Source organism: Crocodylus porosus, unplaced genomic scaffold (assembly GCF_001723895.1).
Source record: "Crocodylus porosus isolate Cpor-Errol unplaced genomic scaffold, CroPor_comp1, whole genome shotgun sequence".
NCBI classification, from domain to species: domain Eukaryota; kingdom Metazoa; phylum Chordata; order Crocodylia; family Crocodylidae; genus Crocodylus; species Crocodylus porosus.
Genome location: NW_017728915.1, coordinates 20,966,253 through 20,979,754, shown reverse-complemented (window position 1 = coordinate 20,979,754; position 13,502 = coordinate 20,966,253).

Genomic DNA, 13,502 nt, shown 5'->3' with positions numbered 1-13,502 from the left:
GACCGTCCGGTTCTGGAAAGCGGAGACTCAGCATTCCACACTGGCCACGCCCCTCGCGGCACGTTGACCAATCAGGGAGCGGGAGTAGGAGTCGGCTCCTGGGACAGAGGTGAGTGAGGGGGGACCGGAGCGGGGCTGCGGGGGGAGTCGCCTGCGGCCGCGGGCGCCCCCGGGAGGGGCGGGGGTGTGGCGTCTGGTGGACCGCTCTCCTCCTGGCCCAGCGAGCGGGTGGCCCGTGCAGCCCAGAGGCAGCGTTTCTTAACTGTGAAATTATCGTATTGCAAGTTCACAATGATCGTATTGGCTGAAAAAAAACTATTGTACCCTGGAACACCGTGCAAACAAGTGTGCGAGTCTTCTCCTTTACTTTATATTGCTCACTCTAGTCTAGCTCGCTCTGTCCCGTGAGTGAGTGAAAACGGGGTTAGCCAAGTGAAAGCAGTTCTTTATTTTGAGGCAAGCAAGTATAAGAAAGTGCTGATAGCAAGCCCCAAAGTCAGTTAAAACTCCCAGAGTATGACTTGGGTTTTTTAAATATGTTGTATCAATTAGCTGCCTCAAAAATTATCGTATATTTTGAGCACTTATATTATTATTGGTAGTACATCGTACAATTATTGTACAAGTATGGTAATTACCAGACACCTGGCATCACTGCCCAGAGGGCTTCCAAGGAGGGCTTGTGGCTGTGGGTGTGGCTGATGGGCCCTAGAGCCCCTAGGTGTGGGCTGAGCCTGGGGAAGCATCAACTCATTTTGTTGCAAGGCTGTCCCAGATATTCCTGCCATTAAACTATGAAGTGGTCCTAGCCAGAGAACGGCACGTCTGCTTCTTCTGCACCTGCAGACAGCAGTTCGCATTGTACTCCTGGCTGCCTTGGTGAGGAGAGGCCCTGACTGCTCATGGAGCACTCTGTTAAGCTCTCAGGCTGGTTGGCACTTCCTGGCTACATGGTTAGGAGGGACAGAGACTTAACACATGGCCCAGAACAGATTTCAAGTATTGCTTTTAATAAGCCTTAAGATCAGTTTTATTGCCCCCCTCTCCCCCCCAGTACATCTCACCCCCAAAGGGATCATGCCACATAATTTAACTTCTTGGTGCGCTTCTGCAATGGAATGACAACATGGCTGCGGTTTTTAAAATGCTCCACCTGAAAGAGGCCGTGAAGCTTTTGTAGAAACTTCTTAGAAGGTTGAGCTGCATGAGGCATTGGGGCCGGTACTGCTGTGACTGGTGGAAATGTTTTCACGGGCTGGAAGATCACAGGAATTTGCCACTGTACATGAATTCATGGTTTTGTGTAATCTTGCCTCGTGTTCACTTAGGTTTTCCGTGGCATTTGTCAAGTGAGAATGCCAACATCAAGGCCATTCTTTTGTATGCAACTGATCTATCCCAGAAGTGTCTTTATTAAAGAAGTTAAATTTGCTTGACTGCTTTTGTGCATTGTGGCTGTCTGGCATATAATATCTGCAATATAGTATGCATTGTATATAGAAGTCCTTCAGTCCTTGATCTGAATGCAGTAGCCATTGTGGACAATGCCGTGAATCCAATAGGAAAATTAAGGTCATACTTTTGTAATCTGGTGATGTGTAACCTTGTCATGTGCATAGATGCTCACTGATGGTCATACATGATGCATGCCCCATCAGTCCAGAACATACTTTGGAACACTTTCTGAACCCTGAATGTCCATATCAGACCTTGGAGGATGTTCCTCTTGTCATAGAGCCATATAAAGTGAGCAAAATGGTATAACTACCCGAGGCACAGTGCCTTGGCATAGGCTGAAAAAAATATTAGAAACTACTGAAAAGCACAACCAAGAAAAAAAGAACACATCCTCAGGTATATTCAGTTTACACCTTCTTAAGGGTATATCTTGCAGCTATAGTTCTGCATCTAGAAGGTTTGCATAGCGTCTTCTTCAGAACTGTCAGTAGTAATACCCTTCGCTGAGGATTTGCTTATAATCAGCATGGGCTAAGCTTTGCCAATGAAGTTTTGGGTAAAAATTCTGAACAGTGCCCACAAATGCTGGGTACCTTGTTTTGACACATACACTTTGATTTTTAGAGCACTTACAATTCTGTCTGAAATCTCTGATGCTCAGCAGTGGCTGTTCTGATATCCAGGCTCTTTAACCAGTCAAGCACACTAAAACAGAGGTACCTAAAATTTAGTGGCAATGTCTGAAAATGTAGATTTTCACCCAGTTCTCCATAGGGTCCTCGGGGATTGTAGGAGCCTACTCTGTTCTATAATTGAGAGACTTGCTCATGCTCACTATCCATAATATTGTTTCATTTTTAATGAGAACTGATAGATCTGTCAAGATATTAATAATGTTTCTTTTCCAGGTTTTCACTATCTCTAGTAACAAAAAAGACAGTAGCTCAGTTTACGTTTTAGCCCAGTTTGTATTTCAGAGCTAAAACATTTGCCCAGTCATAGGAACTTGCAAAGATTGGTTTTGTCTAAGGGTGTTTTTTTGATGCTTCACACACCACTGCTGCTTCTGAATTTTGTAAGTGGATTAATCATGCATATAGATTAAACCCATTTCTGTGGTGTTAGTAAGGGTTAGTAGACTGGGTCTCTAAAGTGCAGATGTAGTTTTTAAAAGGTAGGAATTACAGAGGGAAGAAGGCTTGGCGTGTAGTAGCCGAGAACAGGTTGTTGTGTTGAGTGGACATTTTCATCTTGATTCTGTAGTTTTATTGCAACACTCTTTTTCCTGTGCTGTTGGTGAGATGTGCTAAGGATAGAGATCAAATACAGAGGAACACTGAATAAAACAGAAATCTTTAAGCCACGGGTGGTAGGCAACTAATTTTTTTTTTACCTGCCTCACCCATGTGTTATGGGAATGAGTGTAAATGCATTGTTTAATGATGAACCCATATAACAAGATCTTAAGCTGATTTAAAACAGTACTACAAAATTGGAAAGGTCCCCATGCATTCAAATGTAATACTAGGTTTGATACAGTTTGCTGTTGAGAAAATCTAACATTCGGGTTGGGTGAACATGGTGACAAGATTATTGTTCTTCTCTCCATCCTTAGTTCAAAGTAGAACAGGTCAGCTAACTGCTGTACAAGTTTAAAGAAGACCCCTTTCTCTGAAAAGTGTGTGCCATCACTTGTCTTTTTACTAGTCAGTTGAGAACTGGCCTTTTCATCTTGGTTTGAGAGTTCAGTGGAAAAATAATCTTACGGTTTAGGAAATGATCCTAGAGGCCACCTGACATATGGGTTATTGAACTGATGGGGGTTTCTTTTTTCTTCCGGTTTCAAAAATTCAGTCAGGAAACCCCCAGCTTGAAGTACCAGCCTTTTAAAGTCACTTTATCTGATTGTAGTTGCCTCTACTTAATCTATTGCCTGTGGCATCTTCTTCAACACCAGTAGGTTTTCAGTAGCTGAAATCTTCAGCCTAAGTGGGATACAGTAATTTCAAAGCAAGAGAAGGAAATATGCAGCTGTTCAGGCTGAGTCAGCCAAAGGTAAGCTCTGCAGGGGAGAAAATGGGTCTTTATTATCTTCTGTTGGCAAAGTTACTAGAGCAGCCAGCAGGAAAAGGATTAGACTGTAATGTTAGCAAAAACATCTGGCAAGTTTTGAGCAAGGTGTGCGTTCCTTGTGGCTGTAAAAAGCTGGATATTTTATAAAACTGTTGTGAACAAACTGAGTGCAAATGTTCAGTTAATATGCTTAAAACTTTAGAGATGCTGTGGTTGTAAGATCTCTAATAGACACTATTTGTACTGGATTAAGTAAATATATCATTAGAGGGTATATAATATTCCTGTCTATACTTGAAGGTAGACTGTAATATAAACTGTATAAGCATGAGTTACCCGTGTTTGGTAAACCAGCCTGTAAATTATACAGATTATTCCTAAAAAGGGTCAATAACAATCTTTATACCACACCACCCTGACCCGCCACTGGATTCAAAAGAGAGACTCATGTTGAGAACTGGCTCAGCTTTTAGAATTTGCACTTCTGTCATTAACTTGTCTCATTGCAGTGCCTAAAAGTAGTTATTGTTTCCCCCTATGGTAAAAGGTGAAGTGTCTTTGACTCTAAGTGAACTTGCAGGAAAAGTAACAAAGCCTATAAATATATAAAACATTTGAAAACTGGTTTGAGGTATCTTTTTGGGCTAAAAAGTGGCTATTTCTATGATATCTTAATAGGTATCGCTCTTATACCACCCACATCCAGTAAACCAGGATGTGGTGGGCTACTGGCTAGAAGTTCCAGGTATATTTGGCCCAGTTAATATGAACAGCTTGTGTATGGGAAATTTCTTTCTTGATGCTGTTGTTTTGATCGATCTGGCTCAAAATCTGTAGCGTCTTCTCTTTTTAAAGCTTTACTACTGTGTTTTTCTCGTACATGGAGATATAGTGTAAGGATCTTAAAGTATTACCTAAAGAATAATGATGGGCATGATTTTATGTTCTTTTTACAGATAGGGAGACTGAAGCACAGAAAGTGACATAAGATGTGCAGTCATATAAGACTTGATCATGCTTCCTTTGAAAACGGGAATAGCATATATTTAACCACTGATTTCCATGGGGAATGGGATCAGCTCACGGTGAGTCACTGCCAGACTGAGGAATAAAACCCAGGAGTCCTGACTCACAGTCCCATGTTACTAACCATTCGACCACATTCCATCTCATAAAGCTTAAGTGACGGGGACAGTGCCAAACGGGAACACCGTACATTCATTCAGAAGCAACTAACAAACTTAGAAGGTTGCAAATTTAGATCATCCTCATCTTAGCCACCCAGATAAGTCAGTATCTTAAGCAGTTTGGTTATGATATCTGTAGAGTCTTAGAACCCTGACCTGGTTGGTTTCTAGGGGCAGCTGGAATCTGAATGTTAAATAATAATTCATTATGAATATGTAAATTGCTCAGGACATAGTCACATCTTAGGTAGAAATAGCACTACATGTCTGCAGAGAACCACATTTTAAGAAGAAATAGAAAAGGGAAGTGTTAATTTCCTATCAGACAAGTTTATATTTAGCAGTATTTTTGAATGGTTTCAAAATACTTTATTAAGTAGACTCAGAAGAAGGACATTACCTTTGCTGACGTTTGTGTTCTGCTCTGGCAGGGTCACACGCAGTTCAGCTCTTGAAAAAGTTCTGAGAAATGTGTGCTTCATTTATCCCTTGCCAGGTTTGGATGACAAATTGCAGCAGTGAAACAGCTAAATAGAGAGAGGAGTTTTAGGGATTTCCCTAATGAGCAAATAGCAGCTTCCATAGCTTGTTATAGCCACGGAGGCTGATCATCTTAACCTCAACAATTATAAAGCCTGATCCAGAGCTTATTGGACTCAGTGGGAATAGTATTGATTTTTATGGGTTTTTTTTAATCCAATCTATAATATAGCCCTGTTTAGATCCATCCTTTTTTTACTGTAAAATACCAAGGATGAAAATACTGTCAATGAAATATATCTTATGAGATGCTGTAAAGACATAGTCATAGTGTATGATGGGTAGAATATGACAAAAATAATAGACAAAATGAACTTAAGACATGAATAAATAAAATCTAATTTCTTATATATGCCAGATTGAGTTGCAAATCAATAGCAAGAAATTGGGTTATATCAGAGGAGACTGCTGAGCATCAGGGAAGGTTCCTAGCATTGGGGAAGTGAGATGAGTCAAAACAACTTTGCTCCAGGTGTGGTTCTGGACATGCTGTGTCTCCATGTTGCTTCTGCTTCCTGACATCCTGGACTGGTTCACGTACCCTTCCTTTAAGACTCTGAATACAAAGGCCACATCTTATTCCCCAATTAGGAATCCAAGTGCACTAACCAGTGTTAAGAATGTGTAGTGTATGGGATGGCTAAGGCAATGAGCACATTGCCAATGCCTCCCCGCTGATTTACAACATTACAGACAACCTGGAAGTAATGTTGGAGCTGCTGTGACATTACTGGTCTTGCATAGACCCCATAAATATAAACAAAAGACCTTTGCAACGGTAATAATTGTTGACTAATAGCTCAGGAGTGAGAATTACAATGGGCATTAGTTCCCTATTTACTACCAGTTTCATAGAAACATGGAACCATGGGGCTGAAAGGGACCTCACAGACATGTTTGGACAACTTTGTAGCTGGCCCTTGCAATGCCATATTTGTATATGTATTGTTCATTGTGACAGTTTATTGTTATGACATTTCTTTGAAATGGTGAAGCATATTTATTCCCATTCTACAGATAAGGAACTGAGGCACAGGGAACCTGGAACTAGCTTGAAGTCACGGGAATTCTACCGGTATTTTTAATTGAATGCAACAGCGGTTAGGAATGTTTCTTCATCCTCTGGCTGCCCAGGAAACTGCCTTACCTATTCTTCCAAGGATATAGGTCCTTGAGATACACTTATTCTCTTCAGGTAAGCTGCCTGCAACTCAGTTTATTTTAGGCCACATAGGAATTACAATTGCAACACAAACAGATTGCTCTGTCTGAAGTGAGCATAACAACTTCCCTGGCTTCTCGTTTATTATCTGATTGGATCTGAAGTCATGGATTTAATCTGCAAGGGCCTAAACAGGCTTGAACCTGGCTATCTAGATTCAACCCAAAATAACTTTACAATATACAGCTACAAGGACAATGTCCTACCAGGTCAGTGTAATTTGGAACGCTTAGGATAAAGCTATTAGGTGTTGAGGGGCATAATGTCCTTAATTTCAGAAGTCCACTGTTCAGGGAAGCCAAGTATAAATGTCTTCCAGTGGGAATGCAAGGCCTGGGGTAAGGTTTCTGACACGTTCACACTACCAGCTTTTGCAAAACCATCCAAAAAAGAGAGGAAGAGGAAAGAGGCAGATGGAAAAAAGAGGGAGATAAATGCTAGAATTGTGAGGAGAGGTGATAAGTGATCACTTGGATACATGTTCAGCACTTAAAACCCCTCTTAGCATATAAAATGAGCGTAGAAAAAAGGGAGAAGTATCTTAAAAGGGTGTTCAGTAAGTTGAAATATGTTCAGACAGGCAAGCTTTATTGCATCTTCCGAGTTCAACCTCCTTCCCCAACTAGCATTATTCTGTGCATGTTTCTCATCTAAATTCTTCTTCTTCACTATTGCTATTTTATTTGAACAGTGATCTCCTATTCAGTATCTGCTTTTATTGCACTAGGTAAATCACGATGAGCGATTAGGTATTTCAAACACTAAAACTTAGGTAGATTAGGCATTGCAAATATTAAAACAGAAAAAAAATATCACAGAGACAAGAGTGCGATAATAATCAGTTAATTTAAGAAGCTGTAAATGCATTTGTCTGTGATTGACTGATTATTCAGAGACACATGAAAGTGTTTCATTCAGAAGGCTCCCTTTTCCTATGTACATCTCTTTTATTTATGTGGGAAACGTATCAAATCTCCTTAGATTTTCCTTACAGCCTCAGTTGGAAAGGAGCACCTGTGGAGGGAATTATTGCCCAGCTAGAGCAAGAGTTTCACCAGCAGGATAACAATTTCCCTCATTGCAAAAGGTCCATACAAGCCCTATGTTCTGTTTCAGGTGTGTTAAGGTAAGGAGAGGTTGGTAAATGCCCACAGTGCTGGAGGGAGTTTTGTGCCTCCAAGGTGTAGGCAGGAAGCACCCTCAGGTCTGTAAATAGCACACAGAAAACATGAATAAGGCAGCACGTCTTTCTAAGTGATTGCCTGACATCATGGTGAGCATGCGCAAGTGGGCTGTGATGACATCAGACATTGGAATGAATGGGGAAGTTCTGAGGTCAAGGATCATCTTTAAAGATGAAAAGAGATTTGCTGACTCCTGACTGAGCAGGCTGCCTTTAAGGGATGTTGTTCCTTAAAAGTTAAGTACACCTGAGGGTAGAGGAAAGTGAAAGAGGATCACTTGTTAGCCTGAGTGGGTAATGTAGTTGCTTCGTGTGTAAGAAGAGGGCTTTCCTTAAGGGTGGATGTTTGGTTAAAGTTTGAATAAGCAAATATAGGGATGCATATCCAGATTGTTCTGAACTCCCAAACCTTTCTGGAGAATCTTAGCTCCATCTTTCTATCTCATACTAAAAGCCTTGTGTATTATTAGTACAGTCATATTTGAAGTGCTTGATTTTTTTATGTGTTTAAGATAACAGATTTTCAGTGGAAAAGTAACCTTATGTCCCCACAAAAGCCTATTCTCTCATACAGCCAATGCAGACAAACAAGCCCTCTGTTATAATCTCCTTGGGAAAGAACAGATAGCCAGGGAGTAAACCCTTATTCACTGCTTGTCAGATCTGTAAAGGAGTCTTAAAATGGAAGGACATTACATTTAAACCTTCCTAAAGCCCCTTTTTATTGCCAGAGTACTGTAAAGGAAGCTTTAGTGTAAATGAGAATAAGGCTTCTAACGTAGCATTATCAACCTGGTTCAAAACACCTGGAGGGTGGAAGGTCAGCATTATTTCTGTAGGCCTTTCCCGTTGGGTATACAGTTCAATCAGGCTGCCTTTGAGGACAGAACACTGAATCAGTGCCCTTCTAGTATTTTTAGAAAACTGGAATTAGATGCGTCAGAATTACTTGCTCAGAAGGAAGCCCTGCCTGCTGTGGGGAAGGAAGAAAGTTTTATCAGGGAACTGTGTGAGAGCTGAGTTTAACGTAGTTCCCATAGTGTCCTCTCACTGGAGTGGGAAACACTTTTTTGTGACAAGAGGTGACAGAGAGTGTAGCTCTGCCACTGGACATATGTCCCAAGAGGCGGTAGTCTTGGGACATGTGCAGGAGGAAATGGTGCATCTGCCTGGCATTTGAGTCCCGGAAGCCATGTGCTAGTTGCTTTAGTGTGTCCCAGTGCCCCACTCACACATCTGCATCGGTAAAAGAAATGGGATCTGTGAGAGGCAGTATTCACAGATATTTCCTTCTTTGTGGCACTCGGAGACACGTACAAAATAAAATATTTCCTTGCCAAGCCCCCTGCCCCAGGGTAAAGTTATGTGAAGGGCACTGCAGTTAGTTTGGCTCTACACGTTTTTGGCTGTTCAGATTTCATTAACTGGGGAGCTTCCTCTAATGCCTTAGGCCTTATCCTTCATAATGCACGCAACTTGGGAGAATCTTTTACTACTACTGCATTCATTATCCTTCATTAATACAATTAACATAATAGTGATTAGGATTCATTAGTCTCTGCAAGGGGATAAAGCCAGCAATACATATCTCAGAATCAAATACCTCAGCCCCTTGTCTTGGGATTGCTTTATTTTGGAGTTGTTTATCTTTTTACATCCTTTTGCCTCCTGGAAAAAACAGTCACTTAATTGTAAAACTCTTTGGGTCAAGGGAATGCACTGCACTGCTCTTCCAAGCATGTTAAATAGGTGAATTGATCTAGGGGAGCCATATAGCTCAGGCATGCTGCTCAACAGTCTAAACTACTAACTTCATCTTCTTCAAGATCAAAAGCTACTTAGTTTCCCCACATCAAAGACTTTTTATAATCGCAATAAGACAACTCTAGAGAGAACCATCTAATATTAACTCCAGGGAGTAATCATCTAATCACAATCTGGGGGTGATTTGAGGCACTCATCTGGACCAAATGCCTCACAACACCCTAGGAGTGGTTTTATTGCATGATAGCAATACCCCATTGAGCCTTATTGCTTAATTAAAAACAAATTCCCAAGTAATTTATTTTTTTGCCTTTCCATAAAAACACAGTAGTACATAGCATATATAAAACATCCATTAAATGGTGGTAGATGCAAATTTATATTGTGAGATACCATCCGTTTCTTTACCACTTGGGGTTGAAGTTAAATGTAAAACCATTTCCTCTAATCCATACACTGCTGTGTTTAGAGAGGAATAAATATAGGAAAGAGAGGTTCATTGTAGGATGCCTTGTTTTTATTAACTGATCTATTTGGACTGCTCACATAGGAATTTATGAGTTCCTCTTTTCCATCCCCAGAGTGATTTACAAATGGTAGCTAATTCTCATATCATGCCTGTGAGGCACCACCCTGTGAGGAAGGTAATTTTACAGATGGAGAAAATGAGGCAAAGATATCTAGATTTCTCTCCAAAAGCACAACGGAAAAGTGCACAGCGAATGGCTTTGTAATCCAGGATTCTGCTATCGCATCAACAATTGAAGTACTAAATGACACTGCTCTCATAATGGGGAGGGGAGGATATTAAATCTCCTTGAGCATTAGACTTCTAACTAGAGGTAGAAATGGCTCCAACTGGCCAATTTACTCGAGTGAGAATCCAGAATTAGTAGTAATAATTTTTGGCTTGAGTGTTCTACTTAGCAAAACCAGAAGCTGGTTTCTGGGTGAAGAATGACATAGTGACAAGATCTAGCTAGCACTTTGGTCATATGCATGTACATTTTTGTGGATCAGATGCTGGTTACTCAAGGAAATGCCAAGAACTAAAGTCAAAAGGGAAGAAGATGGGAGATGCAGTTGTCCCAACTTTGAGTGAGTGTCATGATGTAAAGTCAGACTGGTTAATGATGGTTAATGATGGTTGAAGACTAAGGCAAAGGGGTCAGAGAGATCTGTCCCCTTATTATATTTAGGTTTTTTATCACTAGATGTTTTTTAAAGAACTGTAATGTAATAATTTTGGGTGTTATTGGTAGCATGCATAGGACACGTTCATGAACAGCATTTTTAATCTGATAGTATTCTTTTAAAATAAGCATTTTACAGACAAATAGCTAACAGTTTTACCCAACACTCATATTAATACAGCTTTCACATAACTCACTGCAGTTGGCTAGCATATAACTCGAAGTTGAATGAGTATCTAGTAGAATGTTTTACAATGTGGATTTTAAAGATCTTTTAAATGGTTTCCCTTTCTCCACAACGTATCTGCCATTTTACAAAATCCCATTTAATTTATCTTCATATATCACAATGATGGTCCCAAGAATGGAAAAAATATCCTGTCCAATAATGGTGAGAGTTAAAAGGCTAACTCTTTTCAAACCTAAACCTTTCTAATACTGGCGATGCCTAGGGGGTGCATGCAGGTGCACATGCACCCTGAGTGTGGCGGTGCATCCCCTGTGGAAAGGCACCACTGATACTGCTGGCAGTGCCTGCGGGGATTCACCGCTTGTCACCCCTCCTCGCCGCTGACACTGCCGGCGGCATCTGCGATGGTCCACAATCACCACTGGATGCTGCTGGCAGCATCTGCAGGTGGTCGCCAAACACCAGTCAGTGCTCACCATCGCCCCCCCACAGCGCCGCCACCGCCTGTGGGAGCTCGCCATGCCCGGCACATGGCATTCATGCTTTTAAGGCCCGTCGCACACAAGGAGGAAGTTCTTATGAGGACACACAATTCCACTGAACAGAAACGGTGACATGCAGAAAAGCCTTTCAGCTCAGTTTTGAGTTCTCTGGATTTTTATCTGGGTGTCATCAGTGTGCCAACAGTCATATGGGGGCTTTGGCTACATTTCGATGAGGCTTTTTGTCTGTCCTTTTATGTTGCAGCTGCCAGAGGCAGTTGATACTAACTGGACTTTCTGCTGATAGTCTTCACTTCTAGTGAAGTAGATAGTCCTTTACCTTGGTGTGCCTGGAGACTGAAGTCTCTGTGTCCTCTAAGCCAGTCCTGCCCTATCAAGGTTGGAGCACAATGGTGGGGCAGTATGAGGAAGGGTACTACTTTAGCCCTACCATAATATTTTCAGCAAGTTCCAGTTGGCAACAAGGTTTTGAAACACAGCAGTGGGTTTATTGGCCTGTGTTGCAGTTAAGTGATGGGGTCCTACTGTAGTGACTTCCACCTTCACACTTCCTGGATGGTTATCTGTATCCATTGCCATTCCCGCCTCCTTATGAATTATTGCTGAAATGCTAACGGCTATTCAGAGCACAACCCTTCCAAGCACTAATGAGACCAGTTTCAAGGCACAAACAAAACACTGTGATGTATATGATAATAGCTGCATTTGGCCTTTAACAAGAAGAAGTTTAGTCTCTTTATGGTGAATGGGTCAAGAAAATAGGTAACTTTTGTTTTGAATAATTTCGCATAGACGGTGAAATAAAAGGGGATATTTCAAAAGTTGAAATGCTTCACTTGGTTTGGTACTGTTTGCCATTTCCATCTTCAGAGAATATATTTGCAATAAGAAAAAACTCAAATGGTGCGAGAACCAACAGAGAAAAGCAGCTGGCCAGGGGATAGAACACGTGCTACATTAGCTATCGACAGCGCAGTAAGGCAACTGAGTTCACGTAAGGTAAGGGAATATAAGGGAACATTTCCATACCCTGCAGTGTCTCTTCCTCTGTGCGATTTTTTGCTAGAGCAAATAGCTTTGTGAAACTGTGAGCATTTTGCACCACCTTGTGGTACTACTTCATGCTTGTATCATGCATAGACTATATGCATATAGATATAAATAAGCATGCAATCCTACAATATATTTTTCCTTGATCAAAAATATTAGAAATTGGCCTGCATTTAAATTAAAAAATAATAGCAATGTGTTTAAAGAATTGGTGCTCTGGGATACGATAAAAAGATTCCTCACTGCCTTGTAGCTTTTGTCATTGTTGATACAACTCTAGTTGTGCAGATCAGAATGGTAATATTGTGCAACAACTCTACATACATGCAAATGATGACAAAGGTGCAAAATTGAAGGCTAAGATGGTTATTGATTCTGGATTCTACTAAAGTATCTTGCCTTCAGTCAAAAATTAATGTTGATATAATACATATAGTTCAGGTTCAATAGAGCTTAATTAGGTTAAACAATTTGTTCACCATAGAAACTCATTTTATATTAAAATGGAAAAAATCTGTCAGAGGAGAATGGGAAATTTTTATCATTCCCCATTGTAAAGCTCTAGGCTTTTGCATGTCCCTTAACAATTGATACTCAATTTAAAAAACATTACAAAACTGGAAACAAACCTAGCAGTGTTTAACACCCAATCTTGTATGAGTTATGTTGTTCTAGTCCTGATATTTGCAGGTAGTTATAAACACTGCAGATACACGTGATTAGGAACCAGGATCTTCTGCTTTCCTCGCTTCTTTTAATACATGTTATCTCTGTGTTTCCTGGAGATTAATTCTAGAATATATGGGACCTACGTTCTCTTATATAAAGCATTAATTTTCATTCCAAAGTACTGTAAGGCAGAACGATGAGAATGGAGGTGAAGGAACATAAATTTTATGGCCCCAGCACTGCTGTCCTTACTTGTGCAAATCTCTCATTGATGTGGTATTATTAAAATACAGAGCTTTTCCATTAGAGTGGCTGCTTGGAGGCCTGTGTGAAAGGGGTGTGTTTATTTCAGTCCAGCTCCTAGGGGCAAGGTGTTTGTGTCACAAGAATGATCTCCTCACCAGGCTTGAGGGGCTGCTTCTGTTCACAGAGGCCATGGCTGACTGGATGGGGGTGCAAACTACCTTTTT